At 43.3% G+C, this 13724-nt stretch overlaps 1 long non-coding RNA gene across 1 annotated transcript; it reads right to left on the bottom strand.

Annotated features, from left to right (window-relative positions):
- Positions 1–598: 598 nt before the first annotated feature.
- Positions 599–4365, bottom strand: LOC148127115 (uncharacterized). Its single transcript, XR_015741463.1, has 2 exons — positions 4180–4365; positions 599–1882 (listed from the first exon to the last, which is right to left on the bottom strand). It is a non-coding gene; the product is annotated as an uncharacterized LOC148127115 (long non-coding RNA).
- Positions 4366–13724: the final 9359 nt, after the last annotated feature.

Below are 13724 nucleotides of genomic sequence, written 5' to 3'. Positions count from 1 at the left end.
GACTTGATTCTCTGCGGCAGGAAACAGTGATGTGTTTTACACAGGAATGTCTGACCTAGACTGCTGGTCAGGCTTGTGGGTAGGCCTGGTTTTTTTCACTGAAACCGAATGGCCGCCTTTCCCATCCACTCAACTAAAAGCTATGTGCTCTCGAGCGTCCATGCATTAATTGCTTGAAAACATTTCCTTTTCCTGCTTTCTCTTACAAAGTCCCTAGCAGTTAACCAGGAAGAAACCCTGTAATTCTGTTCATGCACACTTAACATACATGCATTATGTGTGCTCGCACTTATATTCAAGAAGCAGAAGAAGGGGGCAGGGGACAACTTTTGGCATGCTGGTTCTGTTTAATTGGGCTGAGGGCTGTAGGGTAAAGGGGTGAGGGTAAAAAGGGGGTGATCCCATGTAGCCAAACAGAAATTGATCTGTGTACCATTAATAGTGTGTTTATTTGTGGGCCAGTCACTCTCTCTCAGCCCAACCCATCTCACTGGGTTGTTGTCGGAAAAATAGGAGGGAGATGTGTTGGATATGTTTGCTGCCTTGATCTATTTGTAAACATAATAAAGATGGAATACACATAAGTAAACAAATAAAATTGTATTATGTATTTATCTTTTTTATTGCATAGCTGCTTGGATTTTGGGTTAACGTTGTTGTGTTTTTTTATTGGTTTCAAGAAAACTTCAGGCAGTCACCAGGCATTAACACTGACTTGAAAGTACAAAAAAAAAAAAAAAAAAAATCCAGACCCCCAAAAGTTTATTTGTCCTTCAAAGCTTTTCACAATTTTTCCTAAACTCTCTTCAAATTTCTCATGATTCAGTCAATTAATTCCGAGACTGTTTGAGAGGGGAAAAGTGCCTCCTTTCTCACCCTCACCCTCTGCTACCAACCTCTTGCCTCTTTTTTCCCCGAAGACCTCATTAAGAAAGGGAGATGGAATCTCCTTTGGTCAGTGGGATCCAGGGTGCATATGACTGACCCTGTAAATGCAAATTTGGAGGACGAAATAACATTATTATTTCCAATATCTGAGTGCTGCCAGCTGGCATGAGGCAGCAGTCTTGGAAAGCAGGCTGGCTATTCATAGCTGAATCTACCACACAGGATCATGGAGTGAGGGAGAGGAGAGAACAGAGGTGGTATTCAGCAAGTTCTGACCAATTCTGGAGAACCGGTAGTGGAAATTTTGAGTAGTTCAGAGAATTGGCAAATAACGCCTCTGACTGGAGATTTTACAGCATCCTTCCCCTGCCATGCCCACCAAGCCACACCCACAGAACCCGGAGGAAAAAAAAAATGAATCTCACTACTGGGAGAGAAGTACAAGGGAGCACCAGGTATATTGCCTTTAGCCCATAAATGAAAGGTGGGATAGTAAACTAATATAAAAAAAAATAAGCGAGCCCATCGCCATCTTTACATCACTATGTTGAAATAGCAAAAAAAAACAACAACCCACTACTGCGTTGTAGCAGAGGGGTTCTGGAAGCCACAAAAGGGGATTTTAGAGGCTTCTTGTAGACCATGGGTTGAGGTTGCCTTTCTTTGAAATAGACTGTGACAACTCTAGGAATTAAAAATCTAGAAATGGCAAAGTAAAAATAGCAACACCAGCTAGACAATATGGTGACAATATTTTTCTAGAGACTTCCTCCACCTCTTCCTCCTCCTTCACCTCCTCCTCTTCTTCCCCCTCCTCCTTTCTTCTGTCCCCTCTTTTGAAGAATACCACCATTTTGGAAAACATTCTCTTCATTCTTCAATGATGGCCTTTAGGCGCTTCTCAGGATTCTCCAGATTGATGCCCAGTCTGGGAGTTTTGTGGGAATTGCAAGATGGAAGACAGGCTGGCAACAGAGCTACTTTATTCAAGGGCCTGCAGAAGATAAAGATGTTTATAAAAAAAAGAAGTCAGGCAGCTGTTATGAAAGGCTAAGGTTCCCCTTCAGGGGTGGGATTCAAAAATCCCAGCAACTGGTTTGCTGCCCAGGTGTGGCCATGGTGGACGTGGCCTACCAAAATTTCTGGGAGAGCCGTTTTTTGCCTTCCTAAGAGTCCAGAGGCTTCCCTTGGACCTCTGGGAGGTAGAAAATGGCCTCCTCTGGGCTCTGGAGGCCCTGCAGAAGCCGAAACAGGCCCCTTTCAGGATTTCCAGAAGGCTCGTTTTTTTCCCCCCTCCCAGAGCCTCCACACGGACCCCGCACTTACCTGCATTGAAAATGGGATGCGTGGAGACTCCTGGGAGGAGGAGTGGGTGAGGCCAGCCGTTCAGTTCAAATACTGGTTCGGCAAAAGAGATGCAAATTTAACATCCGGTTCACCTGAACTAGTCCGAACCAGTAGAATCCTACCCCTGTTCTTCCTCCTTTTTTAAAAAAAACCTTTTAAAAATGTCTCCTACTGGAGAATATTAGAAAAGTCCCTGCATCTTTTGGTTGTCAGATAAAATAGAGACCTAGGAAGGAGCAATGCTTCCATTCTGTGGCATCATTAAAATTTCTCCAAGCAGCAGAGTTAAAGTTACAAGTCAAATTTCTGCATCCTGTAAAAATGAACCAAGCAAAACATGCTAAAGGGTCAGAAAGTCTCAAAAAAAAAAAAGTCACTGAATTTCACAGTCAAGTGACAGGACAAAGAATAAAGGGGTGGAGGAATTTTTTTTTTTTCCCTGGGCCTTTTGACAGGAAGGGAGGAAGAATTAAGAAACATTTGGCAGCTGGGTGAACAAGATTCAGGAAAATTTATGAGGCAGGATGTGACCTTAAATATCCCATAATGTTAACCATCCCACCAAATCTTTGCTTGCTGCTGTATTAGCATATATTTCCCATCCTTCCATGTTCAAATTAGTTGGGTGATCTGCAATTGCGCACATAGAAAAGTTTCAGGCGTGTAAAATATGTATTGACACGAGTGCGTGTGATTGATGCTTTTGTTATTTCGGTGCCGCTTCAAGACCAAGAACTTTGGGATTTGGCATTTTTGCAGAGATGTCAATTACTTGCAACGTCCCTTGGAATCCCTTTAAGCCAGCTCTCTTCCTGAGCATTTCTCTGGTTCCCCCCCGTTTTCCTTTTCCACAAAATGGAATGGGCAAAGTATGCGCCTCCTCTTACCCTTATCCATAATACATTCTTTCTTTTAAAAAAAAAGTGAAGAGTTTAGGCAATCCTAGAAGGAGCACTTCTATTTGAAAGTCCTTCCTAGCCTGCAAGGCATTGTAGGAAGTTAGCACCCACCCCTCTCCTAGAAAAAAAATGAAATATCCTAGGAAATATTTAAAATGCAGAATATTTCCCCTAAAAAGAATAGAAACTTAGAAGCAGAAACTCACCTCAGAAGCAGAAGCTCACCCCCACCTTTGTTAATGGGTGGGCCATTAAAGCCTGGGCCAGGGTATTCTACATAACAAAGCCCTCTACCCAAGATTGCATCAGCCAGCACTCAGGTGAAGCCATGTGCTCCAGACAAAGCCTACAAAGTTAGCTAAGGCCCCGCCCACGGGAGTCTGACAGCCAATGGGATACATTTCTTACACAGGAACAGGAAACACTAAGGTGGGGCCCAACAGAGGTATATAAGGGTCTCTCCGCATCTTGGCCCTCCCTTCTCTTTTTGCCTCGAAGCATGGGATCGTCCTTTTCACTTTGGAGTTCCAATGCCACGTGGTCCTGCTGTCCACCATTAAACCACCTTTCCAAGCAGCCTTCATGTTTCCAGCGTCTTTTTCCCCACTTGGAATTGAACCCAGAAGGATAATTCTTTCAACAGCATATTGCCCTTGGCGCTTGTTCAGAGGCCCTCTCAATTATTCCAATTGTGTTTATTTGGAATTAGAAAACAGGGCCAGGGTGGAGCCCTGGCAAAAAGCCTTTATCCTAAATAAGTTCTACATTCAGTGACAGAAAGGGGAGGAAGCCTCTTCCTTCCCGCTTTGCCACCTCCTTCTCTATTGTCCCAGGGACATTGCTCACCTTTACAGAGGTATATTTTGCACCACCGGCACCCTGGGTTTTCCCCTTACATGGACTCACTTTCCCTTGCACCATCTGTTTGCTCTTTCGGAGGCCGAGGAAAGCTGCTCCTCCCAGCCAGAGCAGCGTCAGGCTGGATTTATGCTCTTCGTTCTGCTGGGGAAGCTCAAACCAGATGGAGTGCTGGCAGCCTGCTTACCTTTGCCTGCTTCCAATTCTTGGCCCGTGCGGGAATGCTTTCTTCTGCCTCCCCCAAGCCTCTGGGGGAAGAAGGAGCTAGGGTGGGGCATAACGAAGGAGGTTCGAACAACACACATGGATTGGTGAGGCTGAAGTTGCTGTAACTAAAAGAACAGGGAATTAGAATTGGGGGGAGGGGATTCTCTTGGCGTCCATCTCTGGCTTATCTTTAGGAATGGAACCTCTACAGCGAAACCAGGTGCTGCAGGAAATAGCTTCGGCCAACAGGGAAACAGCAAATAAATCTCCTTTAGCAGAGAAAGGCAAATGGCATGTTCTTTCCCCAAACAGAAAAAAATCTGCTGCTGCTGCTGCTTCTTTCTTCTTTCCCTTCCCATTCCTCGTCTGTTTTGCCTAATACCGGAAGCCTTTGAATGTGACCAGTCGTCATTTGCAGAACTGGCCTTCTTCTTCTCAAATAACCTGGATTTCATCACTTGGAAACCTGACACTCATTATCTGAGATCCTGGTAAGGGTAAAATAGAGGACCCAGATTGTTGGGGGCAATAGGCTGACTCTGTAAAGTGCTCAGAGAGATCTGGAAAGCACCGTGGAGTGGTAGATAATTCTAAGGGCTATTGCTATCACTATCCTGCCCATCCTTATAATGAATAGAAATGGGCACTTCTTAATAGGGGCACAAATCTTAAAGTTGCCAAGTTTGGAGACCCCTGGTCTAGGCGAAGAACTAACTCTAGCGATAGCTACAGGTAGGTCCCTTAGACAAAGGGCTGCATGAGCCTCGGTGGCGCCGTGGTTAGAGTGGAGTACTGCAGGCTACTTCTGTTGACTGCCGGCTACCTGCAATTTGGTAGACCAAATCTCACCAGGCTCAAGGTTATCTCAGCCTTCCATCCTTCCAAAGTAGGTAAAATGAAGACCAAGATTGTTGGGGGCAATACGCTGACTCTGTAAACCACCTAGAGTAGGCTGTAAAAAAGCACTCTGAAGTGGTTTATAAGCCTAAATGCTATTGCTATTGCATCCAGCTGCCAGTTCTATTGTGGCCTTGAGAGCATACCCTTGAGCATTGCATAGAAGGTTTTTTTTTCTTACCATTGCTTGATCCATCCATCCTCGTAGCATCGGCAGTCAGGCAATGGAGCTTCTGAGCCAAAAGCTGATGGCTTCACTTCACCTGGTAGATGTTTGAGAACTATGACAAATATGCCTGGTGTTAGCGGTACATAGGAATTTGCAACCCATATCTGCTCACAAGCAAGCAAGGGCCATTACAAGCTCCCTCAGCTGCCTCCATGCTCTGTGGTTGACTTTGCAAGCTGCCAATGCTGAGAGGGAGAAGATTATTTTGGAATCCACTGACAGAGGTGAATTTGCACTCTGGTTTCATCCAGGCAATGGAAAACCTTCCCTGGAAAATATAGGATTAACAAGATAATCTACTCAATTATTTTTGAATGAAAACCAAAGCAAACCAACTGCTGTATATTATTTGACATACATTATTTTCATGTTATTTTCAGGCTTTTTTTTCTGCATTGTATTTTGCTCCAAGCTTACTACATACTTTTTACTTTATGTGTATATATGCCCACCAGTTTAGAGTAGCTAGTCAAGAATCTATTGTAGTAAAATAGTCTATGCTAATCTACAATAGGTCACCTTGTGACTATTTGGTCAAAATGCCACAAGACTTGTATTTTCACCATACCCACACAATTTCTTCACCTAATCTATCTCTGTGAGAGCTGCTTGGAAAAAAGGTGGGATAAAAATGTTAAACACAAAGAGCAGAAGAGATCCCAATGGATGGTCAGCAAGAATCCTGTTAGAACAGGAACGAGGAACCTCTGGCCCTAGCCTGCTTTAGAAGTTTAGAGGATAGTCCATTGGCCAGCAGGGTGCCACAGGGCAGGCCCTACCACCTCTTCAAAGCCTCACTTATTCCCCAGCACTGTTTGTTTGTTTTATGAATGGATTGGAACAGAGCAAAACACACTATAATAGTATATTGGAACAGAACAGAACAGAATGGAACGGACTAGAATAGAATATTTTATCTGGCCAAGCGTGATTCGACATACAAAGAATTTGTCTCCAGTGCAGAAGCTGTCAGTGTACATGGAAACAACAGAATCATCATCATCATCATCCCAATAAAAGGGATGGAATGGAATGGAAAATGGAATGGAGGAGAATGGAAAGTGTGGAGAGGAGTAGAGTGGAGTGGAATGGAATGGAATATGGAAGGAACCTTGGGGGTCTTCTAATCCAGCCCCCTGAATGATAAGTAATAGATGATGATGATGATGATGATGATGATGATTTTGTTGTTTGCATGTACACTGAGAGCTTCTGCACTGGAGACAAGTTATGTTTTATCATGGCTGTCCACTCCAAAAGACTGTGGGTAGCTTACATTATCCAAATATATAATTAAGACAGTTAACTTCAGGCATTGAAAGAGAACAGAAGTCTTAAATGCCTTCCTGAACCCCCGGCCCCATTCCTATCTCGCCTTGCAGGGCGATACTGTTTCAAAGACCAGGGACAGCAGCAGTCACCCTCTCCCAATCCGTCTCTCCATGTCATGTCTTTCCTCCTGAAATAGATGTATGGCAAAAGGAAAAAAGAAAAAACAGAAGCTAAACTTATTGACAAAAGTATAACGAACTGCAGGTTTTGTTGCATTTCATCCCTGCCCTGCCTTAGGAGCCGGCTCAACACTTTCTCCTAACAAAGAACAGGTGATGTGGCACACATCAGATGTATTTATCTATTTGAACTATAGAGATACCCAATCAGCTAGCAATCCGGGATGCTGTTCAAGACAGTTAAAATGTTTGTTTGTTTGTTTATGAAGCATAAGAAAACACCACCACACTCCCCTTCTTGGATATCCCCATCAGCAAAGATAGTGATGGCAAACTAGAAACACGAATCTACAGGAAAAACCACCCACACGCTAACCAAGTGTTCCATTATCAAAGTAACAACCCACCCACAAGAAAAGCTGTGGAAGAGCACTATTTTGACAAGCACGAGCACACTGCAGCAACCATGAATATAAAAAAGGAAACAGATCTTCCGTACAACATCTTCCAATAAAATGGATATCCCCACAACTTTATCAAAAAGATCACTCCGCCCAATATAGCAGAACCAACACTGCAGTGTCATCCTGTAAAGAGGATAATATGCCCACCCCCAACAAAAATCTCAGAAACTGCCAGCCACATAGCATCTGCATAGTACACAAACCAACTAAAGCCCTCCAAAACATCCTAAGTAACCAAAACACCTAGCAGCCCCAGAAAGAAAGAAAAACCAGCAGTCATTCTACAACATATAGTAAAAGGAAAACAACAGCCACTGCATAGGACAAACAGTCAAAAGACTAGCGGAACACATCCATAAACACAATTAGCAGTCAGAAGACATGAGGAAAACTCCTTAAGTTCATGGACAGACTTAACCATAGTTTCAACTGGGAAATTGTGGCCATCCTAGACCAAGTCCAAAAACACGAGAGAATTCCTGGCATTCTTACAAATCAGCCATCAACAGATGCACAGACACAAACAACATCTACATACCATTCAAAAGAGACAATCAACAAGCCAAAAGGCGAACAAAAAGACTAAAACACCTCCCCAATAGCAATCAACATCCAGATGAGCAGAGATTAACACCAAGATTAGCATCAAACCAACTATCAAGAAGTACACAATACTCCAATCAAGAAACCGTCAAACAAGCTAATAGTAACAGTAAATCCTATTCCCTACTAGCACTGATGATGTTACTTTATTTGGGGTAAAGAATGTCTGCAAAAAAACCCAACAACCTCAGAGAGCATCAATGATGCCTCATTTATTTATCAATCAATCAACCTCCCATCTTACAGGACTTGACTCTGAATGGTGCACAGCAAAAAAAAAAAAGTATAAAAACAATAAACTTGCCAAACATAAAAATCACCCACCAACACAAGATTCAATCAGAAACAGAGCCACCTGAAGATTTCACCTGCCCCTGAGACCCCCAGGCTTGAAGATAAAAGCCAGGTCTTGAGGGTCCCCTGGAGAATATATAGGGATGGAGCTGACCTCACTTCAATAATATATTAACTTAATTCAGCAATTTATTGTCAAAGCTACAAAAGACAACAGCAGTCATTCCAGGGTAAGATAAAAGAAAAAATACAATTCCCTAGTACCTGTTGGAAGACTCGGGGTTTTAAGACCTTCCTAAAGTACAGGAGAGGTGGAATCATATGGACCTCAGGGAAAGTGCCATCCCAAAGAGCAGGCCACATTCACTTCTTTTGAATCTTATAAAATGACACTGTTTTGTGGATGGAACCTGGAGCATACCACCCCTGTCGCATCTTATAGGATCAGCAGAGATCATTTGAGATGGGTGCTCCGGCAGACATGTAAAACAGGAAAGGCTTAGACACCCTAAATCAGGGGTATCAAACTCACAGCCCATAGGCCAGTTGTGTCATGTGCTGGTCCCGCCCTCACCTGGTTTAGCGAAGGGGCAAAAAGTCCCAATACGTCACGTGATGCCGCCATGATGTCATGAGTTTGACACCCCTGCCCTAAATCATGAAGAACCATCAACAGATTCAATTGTACTTGATGGTCAACAGGCAATCAGTGTAGCTCACACAGTACAGGCATTGTATGCAAAGGTGCAGCACATTCTGGACCAGTTGTAACTTCTTGATAGTTTTTGAGGAAGTGGAGGATCACTGTCAATTGATTCTAGAACATAATATAGAGCAGTAGTGGCTAACCTTTTTGGGCTCCTGTGCCAAAAATTATGCGAGTGCTTGCACACTTGCACTTGCGTGCCAGCACCCAGAAGGCAATGAGTGCCCCCCCACGCCCCCCTACGCAGCAATCCCCACCTAGCCACCCACCCATGCTGCCCCCTTACCTGCACTGTGCCTCACAGATGATTTTCGGCCTCCCAAAGGCTTGAGGAAGGCTTCTGCAGGCTTTGCAGGCCTAAAACTAGACCCGTTTCATCACTTCCGGTATTTTCGGAAAAACAGGAAGTGACAAAATGGGTCTAGTTTTCGGCCTGCAAAGCCTGCAGAAGCCTTTCTCAAGCCTTTGGGAGGCCAAGAAAGGCCTCAAACCCGCTGAGAATTAGCTGTGAGGCACACACATGCACAGTGAGGTAAGTTTGCCTGCAGCTCGTGTGTTGGCACAAATGGCTCTGCGTGCCACCTGTGGTTCACCATCACGGATATAGAGCATCTGGAACATAGAATAATAGAGTTGAAAGGGACCTAAGAGGTCTTCTAGTCCAGCCCCCTGCTCGAGCAGGAGATCTATATCATTTCAACGTGAATGAAACAATATTTTTTTTCGTACCACAGCAAAGAATAAACCAACTTTCAAAGGTTTTTGTTTTTTCTTTTAAATCAAGCACTATAGTGGAATGTGGGGAAGTGAAAACATTTAGTGATATTTTTAATTTTGCTGGGTAAGCAGACCCAAGATGCCACCAATTTCTACTCATGTTTATTCAGAGAAATGGGGAGGGGAAGGGCAAGAAAAATGCTGCCTTTGAAAGCACCGAAAGCCACATGACCTGGTTGAACACAAGTCTCCGAAGGACTTCAAATCCCAGCGTTCCAGCCCAAAACATCAGAGCACATGAGGGAAAAGTTAAGCATGAGCTGAAGATGCAATAGACACCAGATTTTGCTGGCAAGACTGGAGAAAATTTACGCCAAGAAAGCAGGAACAAAGCCAAGCAGTTCAGGACTGGAGAGAGGGAGGGAGGAGGGAGAATCTAATCCGGACCTTTCCAAGATTTACACAAAGGAATCCAACCCGGAAATATTAGGCATGAACAAAACAACATCATTAGGAAAAACAACGAGTCCTGGTAGGACACTCTTAGAAAACAACAGTAAGTCTCCTGGGCATTTCAAGACAATAGGGCACTCTGTGGTGGGAGCCAGGTTGGAATGTAAAATCAGGAAGTTGCATGAATTCCAACCACATGCCAGATTTGGATGCTTTCAAGATGCTTTTGATAAAGCAATTCACATCTTAATTGGGTAGCCTTGGAGAAGTCAGTTGCTGTTAACTTGCCATCTTGTAAAATACAAACAAAAGAAATCACTTTGCATGTTTACTTAGAAGTTCCACTGCTTGGTTCCCGTGCCCTAACTGGTTCTTTGGTTGTCTCACTCAACGCCTTGTGTTAAGGAAGACTTGGGATTGAAGAGGACCGTTAACATGCGAGGTGAATTTATTCAGTTGTAGGAAGACTCCCCTAATGTTTTTCATGTGGAAGGGGCCATTTGGAGAATTTCTGAATCTCTCACAATCTGCTCATGACGACTCTTATTTGTGACAGTTTTATCACATTTCTCTTCCAAAGCAAATAAGTGAATGGCTTCTCTTGCCCAGACTTATCCTCCCACCAATTCCAGGAAGTGGGTTAAACTGAAAGATAATGCAAGACAGGGTGGGCTTCATTTGACTGGCAAAGTGAAGAGAGCCTGTGACTAGGCTGTCCTATCTCTGTGTAATTTTTGATCATAGGAGAATCAATGTTCTGGTGTTTTTTGTGAAATGTACACATAGTCTTTGACTTATGACCAGTTGCTTAGCAACTGAAATTACAACAAACCTCCTAAGGGTACTTACGACCTCATTCTGAATTTTGATGGCTGTCTACCCCATGGTCATGTGACTGAATTTTGGTTGCTTGGCAACCAGCCTGCATTTATGGCTGTTTGTAGCGTCCTGCAGTCAGATGACCACATTTTGTGATGTTTTTGCCAAAATTTGGCATTTACTTCTGTTTTTCAGCAAAACTGGCCAATAGCAAACAATTAGTTCACTTAACGACCGTGGCATTCATTTAACTGCCAAAAAAACTATAAAATCAAATCGGTTAGATGAGAATGGGTTGCCTTATAACTGTCATGACTGAAATGGGAAGTCTCCATTATGATTGTAATTACCTATATGTCTCACTTTTTCTCAAAGAGCTCAAAGAAATATAAGAGTATTCCCTTTGTCCTCCTTTCTTTATAAGAAGAAGCCTGTGAGGCAGATTGGGCTGAGAGAGAATAACGGACTAAAGTCCCCTTGACAGCTTTTTGGGCTAAAGTTGGATTCAGGCCTAGGTCTCCCTAATTCTTAACACACTGGCTATGATTTTGTCATTAATTCAAATGCTGGACCCAAACCAAAGAACATCATGTTAAGGATCCTAATGTTTTATGACTTCAGAATAGAATAGAATAGAATAGAATAGAATAGAATAGAATAGAATAGAATAGAATAGAATTCTTTATTGGCCAAGTGTGATTGGATACACAAGGAACTTCCGAAAGAAGGTCAATTTTCAACAGCTGGAACTTTGCTTTGGGGATGCGGGGAATAAAAATGCCCATAACAAAATCAAAATCACTTCCTGCGGTTCTTCCTCTGGAAAATGATCTCTCTCCCTTTGTGTCTTGAGCTTTGTGGAGGCGGGAAGATGATGTTGAGCCATGCAAACAGGACTTTGCCATTAGGGGGCAACCTTGTCCTAACCACTAGAGTTTGCTCCTGAAATAGGAAAGGAGCGGAGGGATAAAACATTTGTTTAAAGGAGTCTTGAAATGTGCACATTAACATTTCTCTTGGGAATACTGACTCAGCCCTCTGTAAATAGACCGTTCCCAAAGTGAAACATTCCCTCAGAACTCAAAATGACCTTCAGGCTTTTCATGTAAGAGAGGTTTGCTACTCAGGCTGCTCTCATCCTATCCTCCACTCTGCCCTCAGGAAAGATCACAATAACGCAGGGTGAGGTGACATGCTTTCGAGCAGCAAGCACACAGCTGCAGGGCTGCCCCATCAGGTAGTGGCATTGTGGGATAATCCCCACAAGGGGAGACAAGTGACTATGGAGGATCTCATTGTGCACAAACGAAGCAAACATTATCTTTACCTACTTCTGTTTCTCTGAAACAGTTTCAATATGGGCACTCCAGTAACCAACAGAAAGGCATGGTAGCAGATGTGATATGCTCCCGGTGCCTATGTTGCGTCATTACATCTGGTTACCAAAGCCTTACAGGTAAGGCAGTATTTCTCAACCTGGGGAACTGGATGGTGCATGGACTTCAACTCCCAGAATCCCCCCAGCCAGCATCCTGACCATCTCCACATTGAGTTATTCTGAGAAGGAACCTCTAGCCATGCTCCGTCATTTTATTGAGGGAATATAAACACAAGCCTTGAAACAAACAGCCCTGCTATGCAGGCACATATGTCATGTTTTTTTCTTGTTGGCTACAAACCAGTTCCTGGAGACAGAATGTCCTGCCGTTGGCGGAATCGAAGGAAACACCTTGTTCCTTGGAAAGTTGTATTGCCTGGGCTGGTGCAACCATCTCTTCCTTTGACTGCATTGTCTGGATTTCCCTTATAGAAACACAGGAGGGGACTCCAGACATAAAATGCATGCAAATGCAACTATGTAGATTTATTTGGAGCAAGTCCTGAGCCTGCAAATATATCCTCAAGCCTATTGAAAACAATGCATTTTTGTTTGTTTGTTTCGCTTGTATTAAAGCACAATCATCACTTGGCAGTGAGGCCCTCCCCCCGGTTGTGTTTACATGTTATACTGAGCCACCCAATAGTCAACAGGACAAGTTAAGATAAAACTGCTTGGTTAGCTTATAATTCACCATGTTCAACCAATCCAGAAAACTGCCTGTCAGGGAAATGCAAACAGAGCCCCCTTACTTTTAGAATATATAGGATTTCAATCTAAATCATAATGCTGTTACTCTGGAAAAAGCTTTGTGGAATTTAGTGGTACTTGTTTTTGAATAGGTGTGCCTAGGATCCTTGGTGTAAACTCAGTTCATTCAGCTAGCTTTGAATCATCAAGCAGTAGACAAACCAAATATTTCAAGCACAGAGGACTAGAATCACCAGTAACCTATTTAACAGGTTTCTCTAACCTGACTCTCTCCAGATGCAGCTCCTAGAATTTTAGAATGGCAATAACAAGACACCTGGAGGGCACAAAGTCAGAGAAAGATGCAGTAGGAGTCCTAGTGATTGTATCCTAAGTATGCTGTACATTTTGCTTTCTCTTGTTCTTACGTGTTACCAGATAAAAGCCTGAGAGAAGTTTAACACCTGGAAAATTCACAGACACACCCCATGTCACATTTTGCTAATAATATGGAAGTGATTTACCACTGATTTTTCCCAGGATGCATTTTTCCCCTCTAAGCAATGCCCAAGGATCACCTGGTGGCCTCTCGCCCCTCACCAGGTGTGATCTTGTTTAGCTTCCTCAAATCAATGAAAGTCAGTTACGTGCTTCTCTCTTTTGGGGCCCTGTAATATTATAAAGTGGGAACAGCCCACTTTTTTTTCACTGCTATTTGCCATTCATGAAGTAGGACTAGCGAACCATAAAATAAGAATGCCTGATTTACTGAGTTGTTTTGAGAAAGAACACAAAGGTTGCATCACTCCAGTCAAAGGAAAGCA

The sequence above is a fragment of the Pseudonaja textilis genome, chromosome 2 (assembly GCF_049901715.1).
Source record: "Pseudonaja textilis isolate UNSWEBS1 chromosome 2, rPseTex1.2, whole genome shotgun sequence".
In the NCBI taxonomy this organism is placed as follows: domain Eukaryota; kingdom Metazoa; phylum Chordata; class Lepidosauria; order Squamata; family Elapidae; genus Pseudonaja; species Pseudonaja textilis.
Note: the sequence above shows the minus strand (reverse complement) of the source record. Positions and strands in the feature narration are given on the sequence as shown.